We start from the raw sequence: 12,249 nt of genomic DNA on the forward strand, positions 1-12,249 counted from the left end.
GACATATTTATTGCGGCATGTCTCACGGCTATTTCAAGTGGCTGGGCAACGCTTTTGGCTTCAAGGGTCTAGACGCGATTACTACAATGACAAACAATCGGTTGCCAGAGAGTATGTCTTAAATCATGGGACGCGCGAGACATTACCACTCGGAAGCGGCATGCTACGTACTATCTATAAACGGAATGGAATAATTAACGAAGGAGTTATCGGCAACTTTGGTGGATGATGTCTTGCGAATGATTTTAGCTCGACCAATCGGTGAGATCCGGTTACCCTATATACTTCATAAATTGAACAAGCTTAGTAAACTTCTAAATGTATTTAAACGAATTCAACGAGAATGATTGCTATAAGCTGGATAATACTATATTGTAACTGCTATAGTATTTAAATTTCTAATAATAAAGGCAGGTTGACATTGTAAAATAAAATACCTGATTTACTAATTAAGTATCAAACTCTTATGACTTGTCGATGTCTTCAGAAATCTAAAGTTGGTGACTAAGCAAGAAGGCGCAGTGGCAGAGTGGTCTAATGCGATAGACTAGAAATCTATTCTCTTCGGAGGCGTCTGTTCGAATCAGGCCTGCGTCGCATCACGTATACTTTTGTGTCTCTAAAGTGTATCTTTTTGCTGCTAAAGGAGTTATGCGTGACTGGATGGGATTTCAGGGTGGTTACGCTATTGAAGCAATCTAAACAGCTTAGCTTCTTATTTAATGAAGGGTTATTCTACTGTCTACATCTTGGGATAACGCATTTTAGAACGTGAATTCAACAGAGAGTGTTTTTCTATCTTAAATTAAGCCTGAATATAAGCCATCACTGCATTCATTGATAAATGAGCTACTTCTGAGAACTTCAGAAAATCATCTTTGATCTCTTAGACCTGTTGTACCACGAACCTCAGTGCAGCCCAACCTACACATATCTTTGTTCTAGGCCTCTCGCTAAAGTATTGGATAAGCAATAAGAGCAGAATAAAAAAAGTAAAGATAGAGTTTAAACTACAAAGCGGGTGCCAAGCGGGTGTACTGAAGCTTCTGAGGCGTCAAGTTTCCATCACATGATAGTCTACCCGATAACCGACCTATGGCACATTGTTAGTAACAATCAAAGCTCTTATAGTTCTCATCTAATGTTCATATCAATGCAAATAGCTGGGCCGAGACTCATGAGCATGCTACCCCAAGCTACGACGGGATTAACTTTTACACCGATTGAAACCATCAAGTGAATTGATTTTCTGGCCAAACAAGGTTTCCACAACGATATCACAGTTACTTTGCAATACTATTGGGTCAATTTGTAATAAGGTAGTTGCCACACGACAAGAATGCAATTGTCAACGGGTAAGATTTGTTGATCAAATGAATACAATGGGATTGATCAAATAAGATTCCCGGCTGAGACAAGGGTATGATCGAGATGTCGACCTGGACCATTATGACAAATGAGACAATTCTATGTGACTCAGTCATAAAACAGGACAAGAAGGATGCTAAAACGGATGTGATTTCTCAGAAGCGCACCGGATATAAGCAGTGAACCTGACGATCACGTTCCTTTAGCCAACTTTCAGACTCTAGCGCTGGTGCGGTTGCAAGTCTTGGACGTCATATATCAGTGATGAACTCACGAAATCAGGGGATCTTGTGATCGAAGATCTCCAGCATAGACAAGGATTTTGACGGGACCAACGTGCGCGATGTGAACCTGGCAAGGAATCCGTCTGTTGGCCCTTTGTGGCAAGTGTCGTGATATAGTTCACTGAATCGGTGCCTGGCTCATACATGGACCAATCGTTTGCTTCAATCATATTGACAAACTCATTTTCATGACGATTTCTATCAAATGAGAACAAAAGATCGGATCGAAAGTAAATACAAATGACCGCAAATCGTTAGATCCCAGGGGCTTGGCATTCAGGTTCAAATGCAAACTTTAAGAGAACAGCCAACTTTCACAACGTGAAAGGGGTTGCGGTCCAGATCGCGAATGAACGGACGCGGTTCCTGGACCGTGAGAGGGAGCGTTCCCCACGCGGCTGCACCAAGTTACAATTGTGGCGCGGGTGGCGTTGGCGACTTAGCCGCTTTCACCCATGACAGGCACAATAACACCAAGCAAGACATCCCCCAGGTCCACGATCTACGCATAGGCTAGCATGGGACGACTATCCCGATCGGTCCGTCGCGTTCCAGTCAAGTGCTCTAAATCGATTAGATCAGGATCTTTAAGACATGACCCAATCACGACTCGGCGCATGCAGGTCCTATTCAGGGCGACATTCTTCGGATCTGGCTCCACACAAGAAAGCTGGAAGCGATCTTCATAAAACTCCCCGCGAGCAACATGGGTCATAGCTTCATGACGACATTCCTGGCCTGTCTGGAGCGTTTTGGGAGTGCCTTTAGGGAATGTAGGCATGTGGGCGAGAATAGCCTATCGTGGAGACAGGCACTTGTAGACCATGGCAACTCTAATGGCGACGAAAACAGACAGGCCGATGGAAGAATGAAGCCAAAACGATAAGGACGTGCTAGATGATTGTGCCCGTCTGAGGTTCATATAAACGATCATGTAGCCGCTGGAATTGATGTTGAAAGCCTCATACAGATTTCTTTCTACACCAAACTAACCTGCTAGTTACGTCTCTGTCGACGACTTACATCATGTGGTTGTCACAGGGGCTGTTAGCCTCAACACTCATTCTCGCCGTTAAGGCCCAAGATGGAATTGAAGATGCAGCCATGCGTATTGCAACTGGTTTCGCAGAGTCTCTTATTCAGCACGCAGTGAAAACACTGTCGGGAAACGCTGGAGGCGCTGGCGATACTGACGATGCTGTAAACGCTGGAGATCAAGGGAACCAAGGCCAAGTATTCGATGCGACTCTGATTGATGCCGCTACCGTAACACACACCGTCGGTGGCCAACCTATAATTGAAACATATACACGTCTCGGGGGACAACTCTTCCCCGTTACACTCCTTCCACACCCAAGAATTACGATTGCACCAACAACCGACGACCCTTACGAGAGGATTATTCAAGCTTATACTGGCGGCGACGACGCCACCACGAACCAAGAAATCACAATCGCTGAACCAACAGGAACCAAACCCGGCACAGTTATCGTCGACGTTCCTGGTTCGGCATACTCGTCATTCTCATCGGGCCAGGCTGGTGCCTTGACTATTCCACCCTCAAACGACCACCCCACAGCAACTATTATCTCAGCTTTGCCGAGCGGTGTTGGCATTACCGGTGAAGCCACAAGAACAATTCCTGCAGCAGGAAGTGCTTCTGCCACAGTTGTCATTCAGACACCATGGGAAGATGTACCACCAAGCACTCCTGGTGCTGGTGCTGATCTAGGAGGCGGTGCTGGTGGCGCCGGTGGTAATGCTGGTGGTAGCACGTCTGATGTTTTGGTAATTCAGACATACACTGGAACAGAATACATCACGCGGGCGAGAGTCACTACCATCACAGGATCGGGAGGTGATCAAGGTACGGTTGTTGTTCAAGTTCCTCCAGGTAATCAGAACCCTGGAGGCGCCGTTACGATCCCTCCCAGTGGGGACAGCCATTTCACAACCATTGTTAGGCAATACACTGGGGACACTCCCATTTCTACTCCCGTTACTCGCCTCGTTCCTACCTCTGGAACTAAAGACGGAACCATTATCATTGAGACACCTGGTCCTTCGAACCCAACTGGTAGCAGTGGAAATCAAGGTGGCAATTCGCCCGAGAACCAGCCCCAGGTTATCCCCCCAAACGGTGATAGCCCTTACTCTACTATCTTGAGACCTCATGCCGGCTCTGGTGAGATCACTGAGCCTGTGACTTACACTATTCCACCCAGTGGTACGAATCCTGGAACAGTCATTATCGAAACACCAGCCGTTCGCGTCGGACAATCAGTAATTACTCTTCCGTCCGATCCTGGCAGTGGATACATTACCATTGTCAGACAGCCTACTGGCACTGGTGTGATCACGGCCGCCACGACCATTACAGTCCCACCCAGCAATGGGCAGCCAGGAACGATCATTATTGAGACTCCTGCTCCTCAACCTGGAGGTGGTGAGATCACGATTCCTGCAGGTGCAGATGGCTCATTCGTCACCGTTATTCGAGGTCCAACTGGAACAAACGCTGTCAATACGCCTACCACAGTCACTGTCAGTGGAGCACCAGGTCAACCAGGAACAGTCATTATCGAGACTCCTGTTGGATCCGGTGGTCAAACCACTCGAGCGCCTGATGACCCTTTTACTATTCCTCCTGGACCTGGAGGTCAGTACGTGACTGTCTTCAGACCACACAGTGGCGAACCCATCACTGTCCCCATCACACTCACTCAACCAGGCCAGAACGGTCAGCCAGGGACCATTATCATCGAGACGCCTGTTCCGACAACTCCTGCTCCTGGTAGTGGACCCATCACCATCCCTGCTGGCGACGGCGGCTCTTACGTGACTGTCTACAGACCTCACTCCGGCAGCCCCATTAACCAGCCTACCACGATCACCATTCCTCCTAGTGGAGGTCAACCTGGCACCATTATCGTGGAAACGCCTTTCAATACGCCCAAGGGTCAAAATGCAGTTACTTCAAACGAACCAGGTGGTCCACAGATCACTATTCCTCCGAGCAAGAACAATCCTTACGTGACAATCTACCGACCTCATACTGGAGATGCCATTACTGTGCCCATCACCATTACTCAATCTCCATCGAACGGTCAACCTGGAACCATCATTATTGAGACTCCAGCTCCTGAACCTCAGACCGTCACTGAAGTTGAGACAGCGCCAGGTGCGACAGTAACTGTTCAGCCTAACACACCTGGTGAATACACAACCATCTACCGACCACACACTGGTGAACCGATTTACGAGCCCATCACAGTCACCACTATCAGCGGTTCCAACGGTCAACCAGGAACCGTTATTATTGAGACACAAGGCCCGATCACTATCACACCCACCAGAAGTGGAGGCACCGCAACCATTTACCAACCTGGCACGGGTGTAAGTACTACGATCACAAAGACGGTTGTTTCGACTGCTCAAGGTGGTCAGTCAACTACTGTTGTCATTATCGAGACTCCCCCAGTGAAAATCCAACCCACTCAGTCCCAAGTTACGGGCTCTGATGGATTTGTCACAGTTACGGAGCAGTATTCTGGTACTAGTGTGATCACAGCCATTTTCACGACTACAGTCATCGCATCTGGAACCGGGCCTGGAACGGTTTTCATCGAGACTCCCCCACCGATCAAGTTCAATCCTACAACGAGTGCTCCGGAATCTACTGTCACTGGCAATGACAACTATGTTACGGTGTTCAAGCCTTTCCCTGGCCCAGGTATCATCACTGCTCCCATCACCGTCACTGAAGCTACTCCCTCTGGTGGACAGCCCGGCACTGTCGTCATCCAGACTCCTGTTTCGGAGAATCCTACAACTCCCCTACCTCAGCCTAGTACGACACAGGGAACAGATGGGTATGTAACCGTCTACCTTCCATTCCCTGGTCCGGGTGTGATCACTCAGCCCTACACAAGAACCCAGGCTCCTTCAGGTGGCAACCCGGGAACGGTATTCATCACGACCCCCGCGCCACAGCCTGCAACTACTACTCCTTTGCCTGAGCCAAGCACTACGAATGGGCCGGATGGTTATGTTACCGTCTTTCTTCCTTTCCCTGGTCCTGGTGTTATCACGCAGTCCTACACACGAACACAGGCACCCTCAGGTGGAAACCCAGGAACCGTGTTCATCACGACCCCAGCGCCTCTTCCTCAGACCACTGCTCAGCAGAATCTGCCAAGTACAACTTCAGGTGTGGATGGTTATGTGACAGTCTTTATCCCTTATCCGGGACCAGGCCAGATTACTGCGCCTATCACCAGCACTCAGCCACCTGCAAATGGCCAGCCTGGTACTGTCTTCATTACCACTCCCGTACCTGCATTTTCCACTCCCAAACAAGCGAATGGATTGACCAGCACATCAATAGGTACAGATGGCTATGTGACAGTGTTTGTCCCGTATCCTGGCCCAGGTGTGATCACTGTCCCTATTACTAGTACACAGACTCCAGCAAATGGACAGCCCGGTACTGTCTTTATTACTACGCCCGCGCCTGTGTTATCTACACCTAAGCAAACGAATGGATTGACCAGTACTTCGACTGGCACGGACGGCTACGTAACTGTATTTGTTCCTTACCCGGGTCCTGGGTCCATCACTGCAGACATCACCAGCACTCAGCCGCCAGCAAATGGCCAGCCTGGAACCGTCTACATTACAACCCCTGTGCCTGCGTTTTCTACTCCTAAGCAAGCGAATGGATTGACCAGTACTTCGACTGGCACGGACGGTTACGTTACTGTTTTCGTTCCTTACCCAGGCCCTGGGTCCATCACCGCCGATATTACCAGCACTCAGCCACCTGCAAATGGCCAGCCTGGAACTGTTTATATTACAACTCCTGCACCTATCAGCACTCAGGATCAAAATGCCCCAAGCACATCCGCTGTAGATGATGGTTACGTGACAGTGTTCCTGCCTTTCCCAGGTCCAGGTACTATCACTGCTCCAATTACCAGCACTCAGCCTCCTTCGGGTGGCAACCCTGGAACTGTATTTATTACAACACCTGTGCCGTTGACGTCTCAGCAGAGCGTCCCAAACACTGCACAGGGCGATGGAGGATATGTCACAGTTTTCCTGCCATACACGGGCATTGGCGTCATAACTGCACCAATCACTAGTACGCAGGCGCCTTCTGGTGGTAATCCAGGCACTGTATTCATCACGACTCCAGCTTTTGGAACAGCGACGCAGTCGCAGACCCCGGCACTGACCACGGATAACTACATCACCATCCACACGCCTTTCCCTGGACCTGGTGTGATCACATCCCCTATCACTATTACCAAACCACCAGCTGATGGACAACCCGGAACCGTCATTATTCAGACCCCGGCTCCAGTGAGCTCCAAAGCTGATTCGTACGTAACAGTCTACAGACCTTACCCAGGTCCTGGTACTATCACCGCACCGATAACCTTGACCCAAGCTCCTGCCAATGGCCAACCTGGTACTGTATTCATCGAGACTCAGCTCACTAATGAGCCTACTTCTTCGCCCACGAGTGGTGATTCTGCTTCTCCTATTACTATTCCACCTGCGCCAACTGGGTCATACGTTACTATCTACAGGCCGTACCCTGGTCCTGGGCAAATACCGTCTGCTGTTACATACACCCAAGCTCCTGTATCTGGGCAGCTCGGAACTGTCATCATCGAGACTCCTAACTCGGATGCACCTACTGCTACCCAGACTGGTCCAGTTACAGTTCCTACTGGTAACAACAACCCATATGTCACAGTGTACAGGCCATACCCTGGCCCAGGAAACATTGACCAACCTATTACCATCACTTCTGTCACTGCCTCTGGTGACCAGCCAGGAACAATTGTTATCGAGACGCCTACTCCTGAAGTGAACACGAAGTTTGCTCCATCGCCTACAACCTCTTCTCCGGTCACGATCCCGGCTGATGGCAACAACTATGTTACTGTCTATAGGCCACACACTGGATCTCCGATCACAGCACCTATTACTGTCACTACCATTGCACCCACGGGAGGACAGCCAGGTACAGTGATCATCGAGACTCCAGGACCTGAGTCCCAGCCTTCAAGCACAGATAGCCCGCCTGTGACCATTCCTCAAGGTCAAGATGGATATGTCACAGTTTATCGACCGTATCATGGTCCGGGAACTATCACCGAGCCTGTCACTGTATCTACCATTGCGCCAAGCAATGGCCAACCAGGTACAGTGGTTATTCAAACTCCTGCGCCCGCAACTTCGACTTCACCCACCAGCGAACAGACTACTAGCGCTTCTGCCGTTACTATCCCTGCCGATAACGGTGGTTACGTGACTGTATACAGACCCTTCTCTGGGCCTGGAACTATCACTGCGCCCCGCACCGTTGGAACAGTCGCGCCAACTTCAGGTCGGCCCGGTACAGTCATCATCGAGACGCCTGCTCCTCAAGCCACCAACGATGAAAGCAGCTCAGCACCAGCTGTCAGTTCAACACAAGGCAATGATGGCTACGTTACCGTTTTCCGGCCTTATACCGGTATGAGCGTCATCGGAGGACCTATTACCGTCTCTACTATTCCTCCATCTAACGGGCAACCCGGAACCATCATCGTCGAGACACCTGTTGCACAGACAGCTGATTCAACAACTAAAACTGGCGATAACGCACCTGTCACGATCCCACCCAGCCCCGAGAACACCTACCTGACGGTCTACAGACCTCACACAGGTGCTAATTTCATCACGGCCCCAGTCACTGTGACCACCATTCAGGGTGAAAATGGACAACCCGGAACGATCATCATCGAGACTCCTGTTACCCAGGCTCCTACATCGACAGATGACAGTCGTGAAGCGCCTGTTACCATTCCCCCTGGTCCTGAAAACTCTTACCTGACAGTCTATCGACCTCATGCAGGCACAGATTCTATCACAGTCCCCGTGACTGTGACAACCATTGAAGGTGTCAATGGTCAACCCGGTACTATCATTATTGAGACTCCTGCGCCAATGAGCCAGACTCCAATTTCGACCAGTGATGGTACAGGAGCTACTTCAACTGTCCCACCTGGTCCTGGTAGTTCATACGTAATCATCTACCGACCCTACACTGGGACTGAGACTATCACGGCACCTATCACTAGCACTATTGAGGGCACAAATGGTCAACCGGGGACTGTCATTATCGAGACTCCTACGCCGTCATCTCTAGACAACAGTGCTCCCAGCACTATCCCCCCTGGGCCTGGTAGCTCATACGTGACAGTCTACAGACCTTACACAGGTACTGAGTCGATCACTGCACCTATCACTAGTACAATCGAGGGAACGAATGGTCAACCTGGCACTGTTGTCATTGAGATGCCCACGTCAGTGGGATCAGACGCGAATGCTCCCAGCACTACCGCAGCCAGTCCTGGCAGTACATATATCACAGTGTACGAACCCTATCCTGGGCCAGGCAAGATTGACCAGCCCATCACGGTCACAACCGTCGAGCCTTCGAACGGTAACCCCGGGACTGTGATTATTCAGACCCCAGGTATTGAGACCGGTGGCAAGGTCGTTGTTCCTCCAGTCACTGTTGATCCCGCACCAGGTGAACAGTACACTACAGTTTACAGACCTCACACTGGCACCGGCGTCATTACTGCGCCTGTCACGATTAGCACTATTGCCCCAGCAGGTGGCCAGCCAGGAACAGTCATCATTGAAACTCCAGAGCCAGAGACGCCCGGTCCCAACCCGACTGTTACTCTCACCCCTGGACCCAATGAGTCTTACGTGACGGTCTTCCAACCTCACACCGGCACTGATGTGATTACTGGCCCTGTTGTCATTACCACCATTGCCCCTGCCAATGGTCAACCTGGTACTGTTATTATTGAAACCCCTGTTGCACCCGAGTCCTCTTCGACTCCTCTTCCTGCAGAGTCTGGCACCAGTGCTCCTCAAGCTACTGCCACCTATGTTACGGTTTATCGCCCTCACACTGGAACAGACAAGATCACCGCCCCTGTAACGATTACTACAATCAACCCCAGCGGTGGTCAGCCTGGAACCGTCATAGTTGAGACCCCCGAGCAGGATCTGCCTCCTGTAACAACCTCTGCTGGACCAGCCGCTTCTTATGTTACGGTCTATCAACCTCATACTGGAACAGACAGGATCACCGCTCCCGTCACTATCACCACTATTGAGCCTGCAAACGGCCAACCTGGTACAGTGATTATTGAGACCCCGGGACAACAAGCGCCTCCTGTGACATCTACACCTGCTCCCGCTTCGTACGTGACCATTTCTAGGCCGTACACTGGAACTGGACAGATCACAGAACCGACCACGACGACTGTTCCTCCCCAAGGAGATCAACCTGGTACCGTTATCGTTGAGACCCCCGGCCAAAAGGCCTTCCAGGCGTCTACCACTTCTTCACCGTCGTATGTAACGATTTCGAGGCCCTACACTGGTACCGATCAGATCACAGCCCCCATCGTCACTACTGTTCCTCCTCAAGGTGACCAGCCCGGCACTGTAATTTATGAAACCCAAGCTCCTTTTGTGACTGTCTACCGGCCATACATTGGAACAGGACAGATTACTGGACCCATTACTGTTTCAACAATTGCCCCGAACGGAGACCAGCCAGGCACAATCATCGTCGAGACGCCGGGAGCTGGCCCAGCTGTTACTACCACGCCTCCTGCGCCGTCATATGTTACAGTCACCAATCCTTACACTGGAACACAGATGCTTACTGAGCCCACCACTGTGACCACTGTCCCCCCTCAAGGCGATCAGCCTGGCACAGTCATTGTCGAGACTCAAGGTCCTTATGTGACCATTTCGACTCTGTATACTGGTGTTGGTACCATCGCTGGCCCAGTTCCTATTAGCACGATCTCCCCTCAAGGCAACCAGCCCGGAACTATCGTGATGGGAACGCTTGGATCCTATGTTACAATCACCACGCAATACACTGGCACGGAATTGATTTCTGGACCAAGGACCATTACCACTATTCCTCCTCAAGGAGACCAGCCAGGTACCGTGGTTGTTGAGACGCCTCAGTTTTACGTCACTACCACGGTTCCATACACTGGTGTTGATCAGATTACGGCGCCCATCACTGCCACCACAATTCCTCCATCGGGAGACCGCCCAGGTACAGTGGTCGTCCAAACACAGGCTCCTTTTGCTACTATTTATCGTCCCCATACTGGACCTGACAGAATCACGGCCCCAGTGATTGTGTCAACCATTGCCCCCAACGGTGACCAGCCAGGTACTATCATTGTTGAGACTCCTGGATCGGAGCCTCCCGTCACGACAACACCCCCTGCTCCTTCCTACACTACAATCTATGAGGAATACACTGGAACTAGTGACATGACTGAAGCCAGTGCAAGAACCACTATTCAACCCCAAGGCGATCAGCCCGGAACAATCATCTTTGATACTCCTGGAGTTCGTGTTATCTCCACCAGCGCTGCTCAGACTTCTTACGTTACTGTCTATCAGCCTCATACTGGTCCAGACAGAATCACAGAGCCTGTCACTATTACTACCGTTGCCCCTCAGGGCGATCAGCCCGGCACTGTTATTATCGAGACACCTGGATCCGAACCTGCGATAACAACAGGTCCAGCTATCCAGCCTTCCTATATCACAGTCTATCAGCCTCATACTGGTCCAGACAGAATCACAGAGCCTGTCACTATTACTACCGTTGCCCCTCAGGGCGATCAGCCCGGCACTGTTATTATCGAGACTCCAGGTTCAGAGCCGCCTATTACATCAGGGCCTGCTGCAGAGCCTTCTTACGTCACGGTCTATCAGCCTCACACAGGTCCAGACAGAATCACAGAGCCTGTCACTATTACTACCGTTGCCCCTCAGGGCGATCAGCCCGGCACTGTTATTATCGAGACACCTGGATCCGAACCTGCGATAACAACAGGTCCAGCTATCCAGCCTTCCTATGTCACAGTCTATCAGCCTCATACTGGTCCAGACAGAATCACAGAGCCTGTCACTATTACTACCGTTGTCCCTCAGGGCGATCAGCCCGGCACGGTCATCATTGAGACACCTGGTTCCCAACCACCTGTCACCTCAAGCCCTGTTGCAGAGCCTTCTTATGTTACTGTATTCAGACCTCATACGGGCATTGATTCTATCACTGCCCCAGTTACTGTCACAATAATTGAGCCTCAGGGTGATCAACCTGGTACTGTCGTCATTGAGACGCCTGGTTCTCAGCCGCCTGTCACGTCGAGCCATGCCGCAGAGCCTTCTTATGTTACTGTATTCAGACCTCATACGGGCATTGATTCTATCACTGCTCCAGTTACCGTTACGACTATCGAGCCACAAGGGGATCAACCTGGCACTGTGATCGTTGAGACGCCAGGATCAGGCGAGCCTATTACTTCAGCTCCTGGTCGTTATACAACTATCTATGAACCTCACACAGGCACTGGCGAGTTTACCGGTGAGGTCACCCGGACTATTGCTCCCCCTGAAGGCGACCGACCTGGCACTGTTGTTATTGAAACATCAGGATCAGGATCTACTGCGGCTTCTGGTTATTATACAACTATTT

At 50.6% G+C, this 12,249-nt stretch overlaps 1 non-coding gene across 1 annotated transcript; it reads left to right on the forward strand.

The window, feature by feature from the left end:
• Positions 1-515: 515 nt before the first annotated feature.
• Positions 516-597, forward strand: EDB82DRAFT_t193. Its single transcript has one exon. It is a non-coding gene; the product is annotated as a tRNA-Ser (tRNA).
• Positions 598-12,249: the final 11,652 nt, after the last annotated feature.

Source organism: Fusarium venenatum (genome assembly GCF_020744135.1).
Source record: "Fusarium venenatum strain MPI-CAGE-CH-0201 chromosome Unknown EDB82scaffold_3, whole genome shotgun sequence".
In the NCBI taxonomy this organism is placed as follows: Eukaryota; Fungi; Ascomycota; class Sordariomycetes; order Hypocreales; family Nectriaceae; genus Fusarium; species Fusarium venenatum.